Here is a 17,913-nt window from a genome sequence, read left to right as displayed (position 1 = left end):
AGGCAATTCTCAATTATTCTGCGGGTCCCTAGAGATGAACACTGTGAACTTGTTCCCAGTCTCTGAGTCTCATGCCAGCTGTCCCCCGCCCCTTCCTCAGCCACCACCCAAGGACGTGTCCCTGGAAATGTTCCACGTGTGTGGGGGAGGGAGAACTGGAGGTTATTTGCTTGTGATGGAAAAAGAAAATACACATACATCTCCAGCCAACCCTTGCTATAGACATATTTTTGCTGTTTTACAAACTAGACCACAGCACTTCATTAGTAGTCAGTAACCTGCACTGGTTTATTTCTCACCATGAACCACTCATTTACTATGAATGTGTTTTTCATCACTGACTGAAGCAAAGTACCATGCTCACCATGACCACCTGAGTTCCACCTGGTCACCAGTGCACAGGAGGCTGGCAAGGCTGGGGAGGTGCAGCCAACTAACACGTGCTGATGGGAGCCGGTGCTGAAGCAGGGCCAAGCTGGCCCAGCATGCTGTTGGAGCTGTCCTTGCTGTTGATCTAAAACAAAGCCCCTGTTCCCTTCCCATCCTTTTAGCCTTAGTGCTCTTAGGGAAGGTTTAATGATTCTTGATCAAATCTCAACTCAGATCGGTTATCTACATACATTCTTAGGGCTTAACCTCCTCAGTTCCTCTTATGGTTTCCACTGAAAGCAACAGGCTTTTCTAGGCCCTTTTTTATTCCCCTGCTCTGTTGCGAAATAGCTGCTACCTTTCTCTTAGTGAGCCAACTGCTTCCCAACCACGAGCGACGTCATTGCTTTCACTAATTTCTGAAAATTTGTAGTCACAAAATCAGCGGAAGGATAATGTTACTGAAGAAATCCCAACATTTTAGGCCTTGCTTAAATTAATAGTTTTACTTTATCCTGGTTCTCAGTTAAAACATGAGGCAAGAATGGTTTTTGGAATGTTGTTCTGTCTATAAAGTCAATCCAGTTAGGACCGTGGATGAGTCTTATTGCCTTCCACCATGATCATAATCCCCACTTATTTCCAAGCTGCTGAAACTAATCTCTTAAGCCATGATATATCCGAAAAGAAACTCTTGCTGCTTAATGTGGCCTCTTACTTAAGCCTAATATGGCAGGCTTCACTGGAGACAAGAACTTCAAATTATTTAACTGACAACATTAATAAAATGATGCTTAAAACATGGTCATATATGAAATAATAATTATCTATGTAAAGAGAACACTTCCACCAATATTATCTCACTTTATCTTTACAAGCAGTCTTGTGGTGTACGTATTGCCCTATTTTGTTGACAAGGAAACTGAAACTTATAGACGTTGATTAACTCCTTCAGGGCCTCAGAGGCAGTAATTTGCAGACAACGGTCTTGTTGGAAGGTTTTAAGTCAGGCTCAAACGGGAGCGTAGCTTTGCTAGGCAGGAGCAGAGTGGTAGACAGGCTGCGAGTCCGGGGAAGAAAGAGGTCCTGGTGGACCTTTGCTGTGAAGGAAGCCTGTGGAGGAAGCATAGCTTGAAGAATCACTGGGATTTCATTGTGTAGAAGATAGAGCCATGAGGGAGCTCCCTGGTGACTAGAGGTTCAGGGTTCGATGTTGTCACTGCTGGGGCTCAAGTTCAGTCCTTGGCCTGGGAACTTCCGCATGCTTTGGGTGAGGCCAAAAAAATGATAATAATATTTTTTAAAAAAAGAAGAAGAAGGAGATACAGCTGCGAAACAATGTGTTCCGTATTGCACAACCGTAAATACTGGTTGAACGGATGAGGTTGGAAGGTATCGAAGATCAGGAAAATGACCCAGAAGCTGAGAAGGCAAACTTCCCGTGGTGGAGGGGACCCTGAGTAGGGCCCTAGCTCTGGGAGAGGGTCCCTCGGGAGAAGCAGGAGGAGATGGGGAGGGAACGGTGCTCTGGTGCAGAGAAGCACATGGGAGGCGAGGCTAAAAAGTGCTGGCCTCGTCTGCGGATTGAGGTCAAAACTGCTTTGCTTTTGACTAATCAACTTTACCCTGAAAACAAAGGGAAGTCATTGGCGACTGGTAGGAAGTTTTAGGACAAAGCCCAGGGTAGGAAGACGAGCAGGAAGTGAAGCACGAAGTCTACAGAAGCACCTCTGCCCCTGATTTTAAGAACCCCACCCCGTGTCCTTCCAAAGCCTCCTTTCAAGTCTTCCATCAGGGGGAAGCAGTGGGTCTAAAAGGCAACCTAGCTGGAAGGGGTAGGGAGAAAAAAAAAGAGAGAAAAAGAAACCTTGAAAACTTCCCTTTCTTGATTTGTACCCAAAGAGATCTGTTGTAGGGTCACTCTTTTCATTAGGGTTTTTAAGCTAATCAGTAGACCTTATTAAAGAATTACAAAGCTTTCACTGTAAGAATAATTAAGTGAAGTAATTTCCTACATCTAAAGTGATCAAATATGCTTGTGAAATTAAAAAAAAAGTAGGCTAATGATAAAAATATAGTTGTAATGAAACTGTATGCCATTTATTGATTTTATTATGTACGTCCTTTTTGCATCCTTAATTCAAAGCATTGAAATGCTGATTTGGTTTGTAATAAAATATGGAAAAATCCTGGTACTGTAGGAAGCTTGTCACTCTAATGGATGCCTTGCTCACTAGAACAGTATTTTGGCTGAATTGGAGCACATTGAAAGGAATTGGGTTTGGCTTTGCCAAAATTTCACTGTGAAAGAGTTTGCTATAACAGTGTTTTATTATATTCTTATTGAACTTCAGCCAGTTGAAAATAGAATCTCCTCACCATCCTTTTAAATTAGCCTTAAACTACAGACAAAAGACAAAAATCAATGTGCAAATTTAGCTTCTTGCTTGCAGTTTCTTAAGAAATTTACCCTGGTGTTGATATGCAGGATTCATAGATAATAGAATACGGAGTAATTGGAAATTTTAAAGTAGCATTTCTTATTCAATTTAGGTCTATTTAAGTGTCTAGTAAGTCCGTACATACATTGTTTCTTTAATGCTACAGGTTATACTGAATATCCCTTCTACCTCCTTGGCGCCAGCTCAATAAAACTGTCTGTGATGTATTTCCTGTGGCCACGACAAATTATGGGGAAATTTTGAGTGACAAACTATAATAAAACTATTAGGAAATTGTAGTATGCAGATAATCCTATGATCTGCTTAAATATTACATGTCATTAATAATTGCAAACAGCTTTGGGTACCTAAGCAGAAAGAAGTACACACACACACACACACACGCTAACCACATGGTTTAGCGCCTCTGACTTTTCTAAGTGGTCCACATTTGGTGAGTTCCTAAACAACCCTTAGGGGAAAAAATAACCATGAATCCCTTAAAATATCCCAGACTGAGACTAGTTAAAATTCAGGGTCTCACATACCTTGTTCTCCAGCAGTGGACAAGAGAGGTCAGCAAGATAAAGAAATACAACTTGGCTTGACTTAGAGCCTTCATATAAAAAATAAACCTGTGTACAGACACTGAGAGGCCCAAGGAGAGAGAGGAGGCTGACCATTCCTGAGAAAGTCAGTGCTGCGGGCACCACAGACAAATGTGCAGTGCACAGGAGACACAGGACAGGAAAAGTCTGGCCACGCTCAGACCTGATGGCTTGTGGAAATGGGACAAACAGTGCAGGTTAGGCCAGATCACTGAAGATTTGCTTTGTTTTCTGGCTTGACACCTGAAAAGCTGGGAAAGCTAAAGCTAGAAAGGCAGCGTCATGAGCAGAAACCAAACCTTAGCATGCATGGTCCATACAATGGATGCAGTCACCGCCCACCCCAGCAAGCGAAGGTGGGGCTCCCTCCCCATCGGGCAGCCCCTCTCCGAGCTCGGGTGGGTGGGGGAGGAAGATAAAAGAGAGATGGGCCCTCCTCTGGGAGGTGTCACAACTGATTTTTACTGCAAAGGTATAAGCGGGAATGATTGGCCCGAATAAGGCTGGATTGTAAGAGAAAATGAAACTGAAAAAGAAGGACCGTTGGACCTTGTAATAAAGCAGTGTGCACAGCTCCATCGCACGCATCCATCCGGAGGCGATGTTCTGAAGGTCGGGTCCCAAATCCAGTCTCAGGAAAGTTTAGGGCTGCTGCAGGAAATGTAGATTTTTCAAATGAACAGGGCTTAATGATATTAAAAGCTGTTAGCTGAAAAACTGTTACATTTCCCTGCAGAGATGTTATCCACTGCTTAGGAAAATACTCGATGATCAAAGGATTGCTTAAGAGAAAGAACTCATCGAGGTCCCACCAGACTCACTGTCCTCCGTTCCTCCTGAGAAGGTCCCAGGGGCGTAACTAGACATCACTTCATCCTACCTGAAACAGCACGTACAACCTGGAGTGACTGCCTCCATTTTGTGGCACCTGCTGTGGAAATGAACCTCACAGACACAAAGCAGGTGCCAAAAAAGAAGTGTGCTTTGCTTCGAACCTCAAAACTCACTTCCCTATGCTGAGCCCTCAGTCAGGACACTTCTCAGGCAACTCAGGGGCATGATTCTTTCACATTTAGGTTGAAAGCTGCTTCCCCAGCTTGTCCTCTCCTGTTTCTTGCCCACCCCCACCTATCCTAAGGCCTAGAGAATCACCCTACTTCTCCCTCACCCACCCCTCTATTTCAGCCCTGTGCAGGCAGTACATAGGCATCCCGAGGTGGTGACAGGGCCATGCCTCGGCTGGCAGGCACGGGCACCTCTGAGCCCGCATGACCTGTGACCTTCTGGAACCTTCAGATGTGCCACATGGCCTGGAGCTTTGCTGTGCAGCCCCCTACTCTGGTGAGCTTTCAGATCTCTTCCCCCCCCCCCCCGCCCCCACCGCCCCGCTCAGAATGGATCCTTCAGGGCCGATCCAGCCCTCCGGCCAACATGGCCCACCTGCCTGCCTGCCTGCCGTCTCCCCCACGGCGGGGGCACAGGCTGCGCAGGGCTCCAGAGCCACAGCTGGAGAGCAAGATTCCACTCGTCCACCCTGAGAGCCTCTCAGGGGAGGCTGAAGGAACCCCTCAGCATTTGGTTGGTTTGTGCCCCACCAAATCTCTCCTGTCTTGTGATCTAAGAACTTGGGCTCTTGCATCTGCTGGTCCATCCCTAGCAACACTTGCCTGGCGCGGGGCGTCTCTGGCTGTAAGACGGTCACATGTGGATGCACATTTTGGACCACTGCTGCGGGATGACCCCCTTGGCACTCCCTGCGCCATCTCCTGAACTCAAAAATGGCCTTCCCTAGCTCAATTTAGTTTGACAGAATTCAGCTCAATTCAGCGAATATTTACTAACCACCAACCTGACCCCTGCCTGGGGCGCTGTCCTGTCTGAACCCTGGTCAGCCCGGGCAGGAAGCGTGTAATCAGCCTCAGTGGGCTCAGGACAAGGACTCTGATGATGCCCCTTGGACTCTCGGCATCTCCCCTTAGACCCTGTGCCATGTTCCCTCTCCTTCTTTCGCCCCTGCCTTCTCCGCCTGCTTCCCTCACCTCCAGCTGCAGGCACTGATGCTTTCAGGACATCAGCTCCACATTCTCCCCTGCAGTGTCATCTGTTTCACTTCCAGGTCAGCGGTTCCCAGGTCTATTTTTCTAAAAGCCTGTTCTCTCCTGAATACCAAACTCATGTTTTCAACAGCATTTTAGAAACTCTAAACCCAGTATGGCCAAAATTAAATGCGCTACCCACTTCCCATACTTACTCCTATGGCATGCCCCAAATTTGTTCATTTCATCAGCTCTGCTAGAACCTCAGAGCCATCCCATACACGCCATCCACTCTCTCGCCCCCCTCCAGCCAACTCATGCCGTCTTGGGGACTCCCCCTGTGAAAAACCCTCTCACGCTCGCTTTCCATCATCTCCCCCCGAGTTCAGACCTGCCACATCTCCCCCAGGCTGCGGAGCAGGTCCTCCGGCTTTCCCTCTTTTTCCTGGACTGTTAAAAGTCTCTTAGCCGAGCTTGCACGCGCCTCTCCTTCGTAAACGCGCCCTCACTCTCCCGCGGAACTGCCTTTCTAAACACAAAATCTCATGCTGCTACTCCTTGGTGACGACAAAAATTCCAATTGTCACTTTTCAGCCAGCTTGGGCTTGTGCGCATTTATACGAAGATCTTTTCCTAATGGAATTGTGTGACCTGTCGCAAGTCGGGTCTCCAAGCCCGGTTCTGCTTGCTCTGTGCCATCAGGAGATGGGCCCTAAATCAGCCGTTCTTCATGGGGAAAAAGCGCTCCCAAGTGACTGTCTCCTTTGGCTTGTACGTCGTAGGCATTAACCATGTGTTTACTCAAGGTTGAACTGATGTGCTGTTGTGGAAATTGTTTTGATGACAGCTAAAGCCAGAAACCTATGCCTGATCAACATGATTAGTTAATAACTGCTTCAAGGAATATGTATTTAACCCCCTAAAGCTGCAGTGGAACATCTAATGGACTCTCTTGGAAGCAACTTTGATAAAACTCTAATTAGATGCCGTTTTTGAGTGTTCCCCCCCACCCACCCCTTGTAAGAGTCGAGGGACTAATCCTTAGATCTGAAAGCCCCCTCCCTTGGGAAACAGGGCTTCCACACCACAGGATGGGCCTGTGAGCTCAGAGGTCCTATCTGGTTGGAAATGTGAAGAGTCTTTGATTCTATGGTTCTAAAAGGCAGCCTCCCTATTTTCTTTAAGTAGCCCTTCGTATGCTTTGTCTTGTTCCCTCAATCGTTGCAATTGCACTGCAGTTCATGTCTAGCTTTGTATGTTGCTCCTGTGTTGTGTCTGAGGTCCAGGAAACAGTTGTCATTGTCCATCCAGATACCCTTCAGTAGTGAGGAAAGAATTCCTTTTTGTGAAGCAAGCATGAAGCTTAAGATCTTTCAAATGCTATTCATTGTCCATATTTACTAAGACCAATTGAGGAATGTATGCTAGAACTTGAAAAGCATCTCTTACATTTTTATTCATCCTGTAAGCAACCAACACACTTTCCTTTGAAACAGTAGAGACCATCCCCTTTTAGTCTAACGAGATAGGAGAGGATAATTGTAAAAAAATGTCAAAGACAGTGAAATGGAATGACACTACAGAAAACATTTTGCCAAAACAAATTGAAGTGGAGATTTACAATTCTTGTATAAAGCCCTTTTGTGTGATCAAAGAAAGCATCATCTGTACCACTAAGTTCTATGTCTAACATGATTTTGTTGAAGAGGAGGCAACTCGAGATGAACTGATGAGCAGTTTGCTCACAAATGCACAATAGCTGTAGTGAGGACTTACGGTTTCAGGCAATGCCATTCTACATGGGAACATTTAGCTTTTAACACGGTGTTTTAAGAATCCATCATAGACCAATGGCAAAAAAGAGACTGTGTCTCTCGCTGCTTAGGCGTTTGTTACATAATATATTGGAGAATAACAAGTGAACTGGATGTTTTTTTCCCTGCCATTTATTATCTGATACCTTTAAAGACTGGATGTCCTTGCCTGCTATATATTGTAGCCAAGTACTTCAGTCAACACTTTGAGTTCACAGACTGCTAGTCCTTCCTGGGTTCTTTTTCCAGGAAACAGCAGCTATTCCATTTCATTTGCTGCTAGGAAGTTTTCCATCCTAGCCCCGCAACGAGCTAACTCCATCTTGGTTTCTTTGGGAAAAGATATAGATGAGTTTTGTGAAAGTGTGTTTAAATGCAGCCGTCAAGCCATTGGCATCGAAAGAAAGTCAGCCGTTCCTGGGGCCCTGCGCACAGAGCCCACGACTAACAAGGGCTTGCATTCACACCCGGTTTACATAAATGCTGGTGCACTGGTCCCCAGGACGTGCTTGGTTAATGCTTACACAGTCAGACTCCCAGGTGGCCTGTCGCTTATTTTTGTAAGTTCAATCTGGTAGCGCTACAAAGGCAGTACAGTTCATTGATATAAAGTAGACATAACAGAATCCAAAAATAAGAAAGATTCCTCTAAGTAGACAGGGTCAATCAACAATAGAAGAAGGTAGGTTTCTAATGCAGGTCTTAATAATGCAACTGTGTTTAGACTGCATTAAATTAGTTTTCTCTTCTCAATAGTTGGCAAATGAAAAACCACCCATTGCCATCCTAACAGAAAGTTTCTAATCTGTAAACCTTACCAGCAGCAACTCATTAGGAGCCTATTAGGAGCCAAAACACTTGTCTAAATAAAATATAAATAGAATTTCAAATGAAGATATGAACATTCTTTGACTAAACCCGAAGTCCCAATCTCTGCACAGGTGTTTATTCTTCAGAGCCCAGTCGTGAAAGTGGGACCCAGCCAGCAACATGAGGTTCCTAAAACTAAAATACAGATTAAGGAACAAACTGATGTAAAGAGTTGCATAAACTCAAGTGTTCAGACAGGCCCCAGGGGAGGACACTTGGGCTCTTAAGCAAAGAGCCCAATGCACTGAAGTAATTGTGAAGGTTAACTGTGTGTCTGGAAATTATCTAAAGGCCCCGCAGAGCAACACAAGGGACTCTGAAAAAATGTGCTTCCTTATGAAATCTGAATTTAGTTTCTTAGAGGAGGTAAAATGATCTATTTTCTGCTTTTTTCTGATTAGACTTCAAAGGTTAAAAGTATTAACAAGAATAAAAGTTAATGAGGACAAACTCACCCCTCAGTTTTAGAACCTCAGCAAAATCTGTGTCAGAGCTGGGACCGAGAATTGGGCCAGTGTGTAAGGGTTCTCGTCAAGTCCCTTTCTCAGCCCCATGTCCTGTTCTACCTCTTCCTCCTTGGCCAGGTGCCCCCCCCATGTCCTTTCTCAGCCCTGGCTCGGGTCCCTGTGTCTCCCCATCTGGACAGCCATGTCCCCACTCTGTCCCATGCCCTGCCCTCGGCCCCCTTCTGTGCCATCGCAGGCACAAAGAGGTGTGGGAAGTCACTGCTCCTCACTCATGTCCTTTAGAAGGTTCCTCTCAGCTCCAGATGCTGCGTCTGTCTGTCAGCTATGAGGCCTCTACGGCCACCCTCTCTCCTATCCTTCGCCCCCCAGAGGGGCACTCTGGGCTCCAGTCATGCTGGACGACCCCTCTGTGACTCCCACTCCACACTCTGCTCTCACTCTGTCCGTCGACAGAAGACCACCTTCTTCCCGCTCCCGCCTCCAACCACAGAAGCCCCGGTGCTTGGAGGCTGTTCTTAGGTGAGCCCTTCTCTTATCCGGCGGCATTCCCATCCAGCCCTTTTCCTCTAAACTAATGTGACACTTCATCATTGTCTCCCCTATGAAGTATACATTCTGCCTTGCTTCTGTTGGGCTCGTCTTGTACCCCAAAGTAGACTGTAAGCTCCTTGAAGACTATGTCTCACTCCTCTCCGTCTGTACCCTCCCAAACCAACAGTGCCTTCAGCGCAGTAAGCACTGAGGGAGTATTTGTTGAATTGATTTCATTTAACTCGGTTTTTAACTGAATCAAGCAAAGGGTGTCACAAGCTTGCATTTATAACTGAAGAAAGCACAGTTGTGCAGCTGTCAAAGACAGTCTCTGGGGGTTGGAGGGAATGCAAAGGGAGAATCCTCAGAAGCCAGCTGACTGCTGGTCAAACCAGGTGCAAGTTGGGAAAAATTCTATAGTGAATGAAGGAAAATAAGATGCACAGTGGAAAAGAATACCAACATTCTTGCAAATGAATCTTAAAGTATTATTTTTACAAAGAATACAAGGATTATTTCTGTTCCCTTGTTGACTACTTTGTATGTTCTTCCTACAGATACTTTCAGAAAAAGACCTATTGTTTGTTTTTCTCCTCACTGACACAGTATCCATTGTTTATAACTGTAATCATAGCACACATAGTTGAAAATGTGGGACTAGGGACAAGCTGTATTTCCCCCTCTGGTTCTTTAGACAGGGAAGACTGTGTTCTTTATCTCTTATCACAGCTCTTTTGTCAAACATTGAATGATTTTTTTTCCCCAGACAAATTTGTAGTTTATCAACCATAAAAATGTCTTTATTGCCTTGTTTTTAAACATTTACACTTTGGTATGTATGTCTCAAGATGAGCATGAATTAAAGGGTTTATTTCACTTTAAATACATTTTTATTACAGTATATAAAGCTAGCTTTCTCCGGCATGTACGGCTTATAGGGAGCTATATTTAGACTTGATGAAAATATATTTTATTTTAGTACATGCTTGTACCTTTTAGGAGAGCGGTTATGCCTGCTGCTTCCCAGGTCAGGTGTGTTGGAAACATGTGTCAGAGGGAGACGGGCCCCAGCATCTCTAACTCCCTGCACCAGGTGACTGTCACTAGATTTCCTGCTGCAGAAAACACTGGGCACACTTCTCCACTTCTGGGTCTTCATTTTTCTAAAAGCCCAAGACTTCTTCCTGGCCCATAATTCACATGCCTATTCCCCAAGCCTGTAAGAGAGGAAAAAAAGTATTTTTTAACACAATAAGTAGTAACTCTTTGTTTTTCCTAGTTTCAAAATTTACAGTTTGCTTGATATGACATTGGAAGGCTTTAATTCAAATGAATATTTATAACAAAGAAATAAAATATATTTCTAGCACACTTGGCATGTAACTTCAGGGCAATTTTAAAATATTCATTTTTCAAGTTGGTGGTAGAGTCTACAAAAAGTCTTAATGTGCCACTTTATATTTTTATGAATATCAAGTTATAGAACATATTTTGCTTCTCTAACCATTTCCACTAAGCTTCGCTTAGATTGAGGGGATAAAAAATGATTGTCAGTCTTTCAGATGCCTAGAGGAAAATGCTTCTGTTTTGTTCCGGATTTGTTTTCAAGGGCTAAGTTGAACTTTTGAGATGATGTGTCAGGAGTCAAGGACAGAGTCCTTTGACCTTTTTCAGCTTGGATTGCTCTAAATTGTCTTACAAAGTATGGAAAACTATTAACAAGGCAGTTCTCCCTTGGGATTCTGAGGCAGACAATGCTTAGGAATCCGGAGACTGCATAAAATGAAGTCGCCCTAAGAACTGGAAGGAAAACCCTGCAGACAGACCTGGACACATGGGCTTTCAGCGGAGGAATTTCCGTTTTGTTATTTAGTGTTATTAAATTTGATGACTTTTACTTGGAGACAATTTTTTTTTAAGTTTTCACATTTATTAAAGGTTGAAAGCATACCAGCATATTATATTTTGAAAGCATTCCTACCCTATTTCAAATTAAAACGTATTTTAGATGTTGTGCATATTCTAAACATGTTTGGAAGAGTACAGGATTTCCTCAAGTCCACGCACGGTGGATTAGCCGACTGTTTCTAGTGCTGGTCAGATTGGACAACAAAAGAGGCCATCGGCCGTGGGGACTCTGCCTCCAACAACACTTGCCCTTAAGAGGCCAGGTTTGCCCCTCTTTCCATGGAGACCCCATAGCCAGTGTCCTTCACAGGCTGTGTCTTGACCTTTGGAATTCCAGAACTTTGTTTTTTAGTATCTCTCCCTCTCTTCCTCCCTTCCTTCCTCTTCCCTCCATTCGTATCTTTGTCTTTATTTCAGTCTTTTTTGCCCACAGCAGGACCCCAAGAATCCCAGGCTCCTCCAGGGTGGCAGCTTTGTTTGGGGTGCCCACAGCCACATGCTTCCTGCCCTTGGCATAGGAAGCAGGCTGGACAGAGGCCACTGCTGCCAGTTGACCTTGGCCTGTGTGGAGTGCCGCCCAAGGTTCCACACTGCGCTCGTCACAGAGGCGTACCTATACCCATACCAAAGGGGCTGGCGTTTTTCTTAGGCCATGGTTGCTTTACTCATCCAAATGATCTGTAAGATGTCCAAGTATTTTGGAGTTACTAAAATTAGTCATGGAGGGAGTTACAAACCCAACTAGCATCCCTGAGGACCCAGGTTCCACCCCAAGTCCTGCTCAGTGGGTTAAGGACCCAGCATTGCCATGAGCTGTGGTGTAGGTCACAGATGCGGCTCTGATCTGGGGTTGCTGTGGCTGTGGTGTAGACCAGCAGCTGCAGCTCTGATTCAGCCCCTAGCCTCGAAACCTCCATATGCCGTAGGTGCAGCCCTAAAAAGAAAAAAAAAAATTCATAGAGATTAAGACGTGCGTGTCTGCTTGGCCCCTGGGAACGGGGCTGACTGTTCAGACTCAGCCCACTCTGCCTCACGTCCGGTCTCCTTGTCTTTTACTCTGCTTCTCTCCTCTATTTCTACCTCCTCATCCCTTTCTCCTCCCTCTGTACCTGCTCTTATTGGCTGTCAACGTACAGTGTAGGCACTGAGGGTGTTCCAGGTATTTCTCCTCTAAACTAATACCTGCCGGCTGTGGAAGTGTCCCCACCACCAGCCTTCTCCCCTGAGAATGGTCCTCTCCAACTCACGTCTTGACTTGGGGTCCACCTTCAGAGGGAGTCTACCTCCCCCTCCCCACAGCCTTCGCTGTGTTCAAAATGAGGCAGCATCTCAAAGGTGACAGTCAAAGCACAGTATAGACAGGATTCAGGATGCGTTTGCTCCTCCCCACTCTGCACAGATGACTGACTGATTTTGATGGTTTTCATATTAATCAACTACAAATTGTGTTGGCTAATTGTTGCTTTCCTTTATGATTCCTTAAGTCTCAATCTAATCTTGAAATCTTTCAATCAAAGAGAGCGCTGCTCAAGAAAAATTTACTACACGCACCGCCCTAACCATGTTCCCAAGACTGTCTTTTTAGTTTGGTTGTACTTACATTGTAAATTTGACCGTGAAATGTATCAAGCCAGGTGTCCAACGAAGTAGAGCGATGCTGGTCCTCTGCTTCCCTTTCCATGTGTCTCTTCAGTGCTGCATAACTTCCTTCTTCTAGCCACGAAATACCCCACCTATTTCCTGGAAATACATTTTAGAGGCTTTTTATGGTAAAGGGAAAATAATAAGGGATCCCTTCTTATTATTCCAGTGCTATATGTAGGCTTAACAGCTGAGGAGAATTCTTTTAAGAAGAAACCTCGCTATCAAACATTCAGACCTGCCTCCCTCTTTTCCATTCTTTTCTTCCTTTTGCCATCATTTTAAGCCTATTGCGCTTCTTCAATGATAGAAATGATATATAGATAGATAAATAGATAGATGATAGATATATGGATAGATAGATACATAGATACATAGATACATAGAGATATAAATAAGTGATAGGCAGGTGTATAGATAGGCAGACAGATTTTCAAACAGGTGGATAGATAGAAAGTTGGTTTGGCAAATGCATAAATGAGAAAGATGAAGGAGAGAGAAAACAGGTAGAAAAAAATTAGTTGAATATTTAATGATTTTACTGAACTTAAAAACTTAAACCTGAGATTGGTCAACATAGTTTCCTTCCCACCAGAAAAAAATAAATAAATAGAAATAGATAATTAGTGGGTATTTAATCTTTTTCGCAGTAAGAAAATTTCCCTTCAAATACAGTTATAACTGCTTTTCCACTAGTGCTAATCAGTTCCCATCTATGTGGACATTTTTGGTGCTTTCATCTCTACAAATCTATTTTGAAATCACCTGTGGTTATAAAGAAGAAAGAAACACCCATCTGTAAATGCTTTTGTCTAGAGGGAAACCATGAAAATACAGTCTCATTCACCCACCATCCTTGCGAAACTAGGGACTATTTTCTATTCTTATTTTAACTTTTCTCTGTTTATCTTCCATTTTGAGGGAGCAATTCAGAGAAAGAGCTCTCTTATCTTCAGAGGAACATAGAACGAACTAGCCACTTCCAAAAGGAATTAAAAAGACTAGCTCTCCAGTTCGTGTGAGATGCATAAATCAAAAAATGCAAAGTTGTGGTGTCATAGAAACCATTTTGAAACACAACTCTCAGCACGAGGTTGTAAGACTTTATTATTATTGCAGAGGAAGAGGTGTCTAGATATGGATTTTCGGTATGACTCTCTCCTTTTCCACACTAATATGTGCTAGTATCTTGAGGGAAATTGGAATTAATGTTAAAACTTTTATCCAGTAATATACCTTCCTTATTGAAATAGCCATTTGAATTTGCTCTTCCAGTGTAACACATGTTTTAACCAAATGAGAGGAATTATTTATTCATTAAAATGATTTTCAGATTTTTAGTATAATTCATATTACCTGTTTTGATTGTGAAAAATGTCTTTTTGCTAATATAATGAGTCAAGATCGCTCAGTAAGTTAGAAAATATTACCTTCAGAATCAGGTCATTCATTAATCATTCATTCCAAACCCAGTATCACCTACCTAGATTCCAACTTAAAGAAATGATAGACCATCTTCATAGTGCTTAGCATACATCAGGCGCCTGCTGTGAGTACACTTCCTCTCTTCACATGTATTTATATGATTTATCACACAATCCTCACAGTCCTATGACATGGAGGTCATTGTTGTCCTCAGTTGACGAATGATGAAAATAAGTCACAGGGATGTTAAGTAACTTGCCCAGGATCACACAGTGGGAACTGGTGGAGCCAGGTGGAGGCAGTCTAGCTCCAGACTCCACAGTCCCAACTGTTCTACTGCAGGAATTGTGCATGCCGCCCTCACGAGTGAGGCCCCAGAATCTGCCACACTGTCTGGGTTTAATAAGGGTTTAATAACCTGTGTTAAAGGGATAGATACATCCACACCAATAATGTTAAATGCACACGGTTCTAAGCACTAAAGCATACCAGTGATGAGATGTTTTCCTGCCCTCAACTAAATTGCGGTCTGGGCCTGGCAGTGGGGACCAGCAATTCTAATTCACAGTCATCAGAAGAACTTCAGCTGGAACGAAGGCTCCAGAGAGTTTGAGTCAGCCACATTCTAAGTGAAAAGCAGTGTTCTAAGTGTCTTCATTCCTTCACGGCTCATAACCCTATAAAGGAAATGATGAGGAAACGGAGGCGTTGAGCAATTAAAGACCTAGGTCATGGTCACACAGGCAGAAAGTGGCAGGTCCAAGATTCAGACCTCCGCAGAGTAGCCCAAAAGGCCTACCTTAAACCATCAGGTCTGGGCCTCTCTGGCACCTAATACCTTCTTGGGGAGGAGGAGTAGCAGCGTGGGGGCAGGGGGTGAAGAACATGGCCAGACTAAAAGGTCACTGCGGAAGGGCGCTCGAGGGGCCGTCCTTATCCTCCAACCTCCTCCCAGAACTCATCTCTCTTTTGCCCCAGAGCTGATCACTGTTCCGTGTGATTCTTCAGCTTCTTATGTGTTATGTGCATGTATAACTTCATACATACACACACAGAGATGTATAGATATGTCTACACACAAAAATTACAGAGTTTGGGAACTATGTAGGCTCTAGGTAATATATCTGTATTACTATATTCCTGTATATAGTCATGTTTCAGCCATTTCAAATGTTATTAAGTAGTTCATAGCATATGCATCTTCCTGAGAGACTTGCCTAGGGACACAAAACATTTAACTGTTAAAGAATAGAAAGCAACAATATTCATTTTTTAATATTAGAAGTTAAAATGTTATCAGAGACGTTGATGCTTGGAAGAGCAGAAAGGGAGAAATTTGCTTTGATAAAGACTAAGAACCAGAGGAATCCTCTACTCCTCTTTTTCTGTTTCCAGTTCTGAGTCTATATATAGTTTCTATTTTTGAAAAAAAAGAAAAAATAAGACAACTATTTTTTTTCCCTTAAGATGGAAAGGAAAGTCCTAGGCCTGCTAATCCCCATAGAACCTCTGGCCTCCCCTGAGGAGGGGGTTCCTCTCTGGGAGCAAATCCAGACCCTGGGACAGAGGCTCCTCCTCAGGGTGAGACCCCCAGGACTTGCACGAACACCTGTCCAGTGTCCTCATGGCGTGTGATTCCATGATCCATAGCGCTTGCTTGACCTCACTCTAAGGCAAATAGTGTTAACCTTGGATTTTAAACGCCAAGGTTATGAACGTGGGCACGTGTCACATACTTCTAAGTTCATGCATACTTTCCGAACAACACACAGCCATGAGTGGGAGAGGGAAAAGGATTGAATTTCATGAGCAGCATTCCATATGTATTGATAGAACTGCTGCAAGAGTCTTTTCTCTAAACAAGGTCAAATTTTAACCTTCTAATGCTCAAAGGGAGGACACCTGCTAATGATAACTGATAAACCAATGACCACTAAAAACCTGCATAGTTTGAACATTCTTTTATGACCCTTGTTTTGGATGGCTCTTCAATAGGGTGGCCAATAGCCCGTTTACTTGGGACCGAGAAGTTTCCCAGGACACAGGGCTTTCATGAAGCTAAACCTGGGACAGATGGTCACCCTGTTCTACATCACTGTGCTGGAACGCCCTGCTTCACCTGCTCTCCTGAGTGACCTGACCCCCAGCAGCTGGCCCATTCCCAGCTCCCAGAACCCAGCGTCTGGGCTGGGTCAGCAGAATGCAGGCCCCACCTCTCAGTGGTTTCCTGCCCTCTGGTTCTCTCTGACATTTCCAACCTCCTAGGAGCACGTGTTCATATGTTCTGTAGCATATGAGTTTTCTCTAAATTTCTATAAATAATGATGTTTGTTATTTCTTACCTTACAGTTTGTAAAACAATTATAAGGAAAGTTAAAGAGACAGAAAGGTATGAGAAAATACTTTTAAAGCATCATTAAGGAAAAAAATGCATATGTTAATAAAATTAGTGAAAGCTTTCAATTTACAGAAAGGGTTTTTCACAAACTCATTTTCCACTTCATTAGAATAAATATAGGTTATTAATTCTTAATAGTACATATAAATTTTTAAAGGAATCAGGAAATCTAAATTATCAATAGTCTCATGACTGGCTCTTTCTTAGTCCTACGGTCTAAGGCATTCGTTTATGTCCCAATCCCTTCAAGAAATGAAATCGTAGAGGACACAGTGAAGACGCCCCCCTTGACCTCTCGTTGGGAGCCTCAGAGGAGGTCCAGCTTGCAGGGAGGTTCTCCCCTTGACCTTTGGGCCTGGGGTGGGATTAGAGCTCTCAGCTCACTAACTCCTTTCTTATCTACCTCCTGCCCAGTTCCACTCCACAAATATTTACCGCTGGCTACAGGTCCTTGGGGAGACAGAGAGGAGCATGCCAAGGCCCCACACTCAGCAGGGGGCACAGTGCATCCTAAGTGCCTAAGCTTGTGGTCCTGCTCACCAGTCTCACCCCCCATCATGTCACCTGTGTAACCTGAGGCCAGTTAGTCTAACTGTTGTGTTTTCACATTTGTAAAATGGAAAGTTATCAACCTCAAGGGGACTCTACAAGGGTCTGATGTATGCAGAGGCCCCTATGAATCCAAATTGCATTACAAATATTCATCACTCCTCCTACTCCTTTATAATTAAGGAGTCTCTGGTTCAATGGGGGAGGCAGATGTCCTACAGAGCTACCTTGGAGGGCAAGCCCGAAGTACAGGAGTTCAGAGGTAACCGGGAGTCCTAACTGCGAGGCTTCCCAAAGATGGGATTAAAGTTGGACTTTGAAGGACGAGAAGAGTTAGAGTAGCTGGCAAAGTAGGAACATTTCAGCCCGAGGGAACAAACACTGAACAGAGGTGGGGGGTCAGCAACCCTGTGCCAGGGCTGCAGAGGGAGCTGACGGATGCATCTGCAGTTCAGAAGTCAGGTGAGTGTGAGGGAGCCGATGAGGGAGTTGTCTCCATGACACTAAGGCCAGGGGGCAGGTGACAGGGCAGAGAGGAAAGAGGGAGGAGGCGAGAACTCCATGTGCTCCCTGGTTGATGGTTAGAAATCAGTAGGAGCTAATACCTCGGAATCAAAATTAAGTCTGTCTGAATGAGAAGCCTCATGCAATGACTGATCTCTGAGTCCCTCTCCAGCCCCAGTGCTCTGCCATTTCTGTCTTCTATTGCTGTTAAAAAATATATAAATGTATATGTATATATGTGTACATATATTACAGATTCAGAGTTTCATTCCTATGTTTTCCCACATTCTGCCAACAGTAATAGAACAAGTTACATAAATTGCCACCAACTGTCAAATTTTCAGAATTCTCC

The 17,913-nt window shown here is 44.1% G+C and overlaps 1 protein-coding gene and 1 long non-coding RNA gene across 2 annotated transcripts in view; one reads left to right on the top strand and one right to left on the bottom strand.

Annotated features, from left to right (window-relative positions):
- PACRG (parkin coregulated) overlaps positions 1 to 17,913 on the top strand; it is a 500,573-nt gene that overhangs the window by 375,679 nt on the left and 106,981 nt on the right. The window lies entirely within an intron of this gene.
- LOC106508449 lies at positions 5,836 to 17,452 on the bottom strand. The gene is made up of 3 exons (XR_001305307.2): positions 14,169 to 17,452; positions 12,645 to 12,784; positions 5,836 to 10,353 (listed from the first exon to the last, which is right to left on the bottom strand). It is a non-coding gene; the product is annotated as an uncharacterized LOC106508449 (long non-coding RNA).

Source organism: Sus scrofa, chromosome 1 (genome assembly GCF_000003025.6).
Source record: "Sus scrofa isolate TJ Tabasco breed Duroc chromosome 1, Sscrofa11.1, whole genome shotgun sequence".
In the NCBI taxonomy this organism is placed as follows: domain Eukaryota; kingdom Metazoa; phylum Chordata; class Mammalia; order Artiodactyla; family Suidae; genus Sus; species Sus scrofa.
This window is presented reverse-complemented; position numbering and strand designations above follow the sequence as displayed.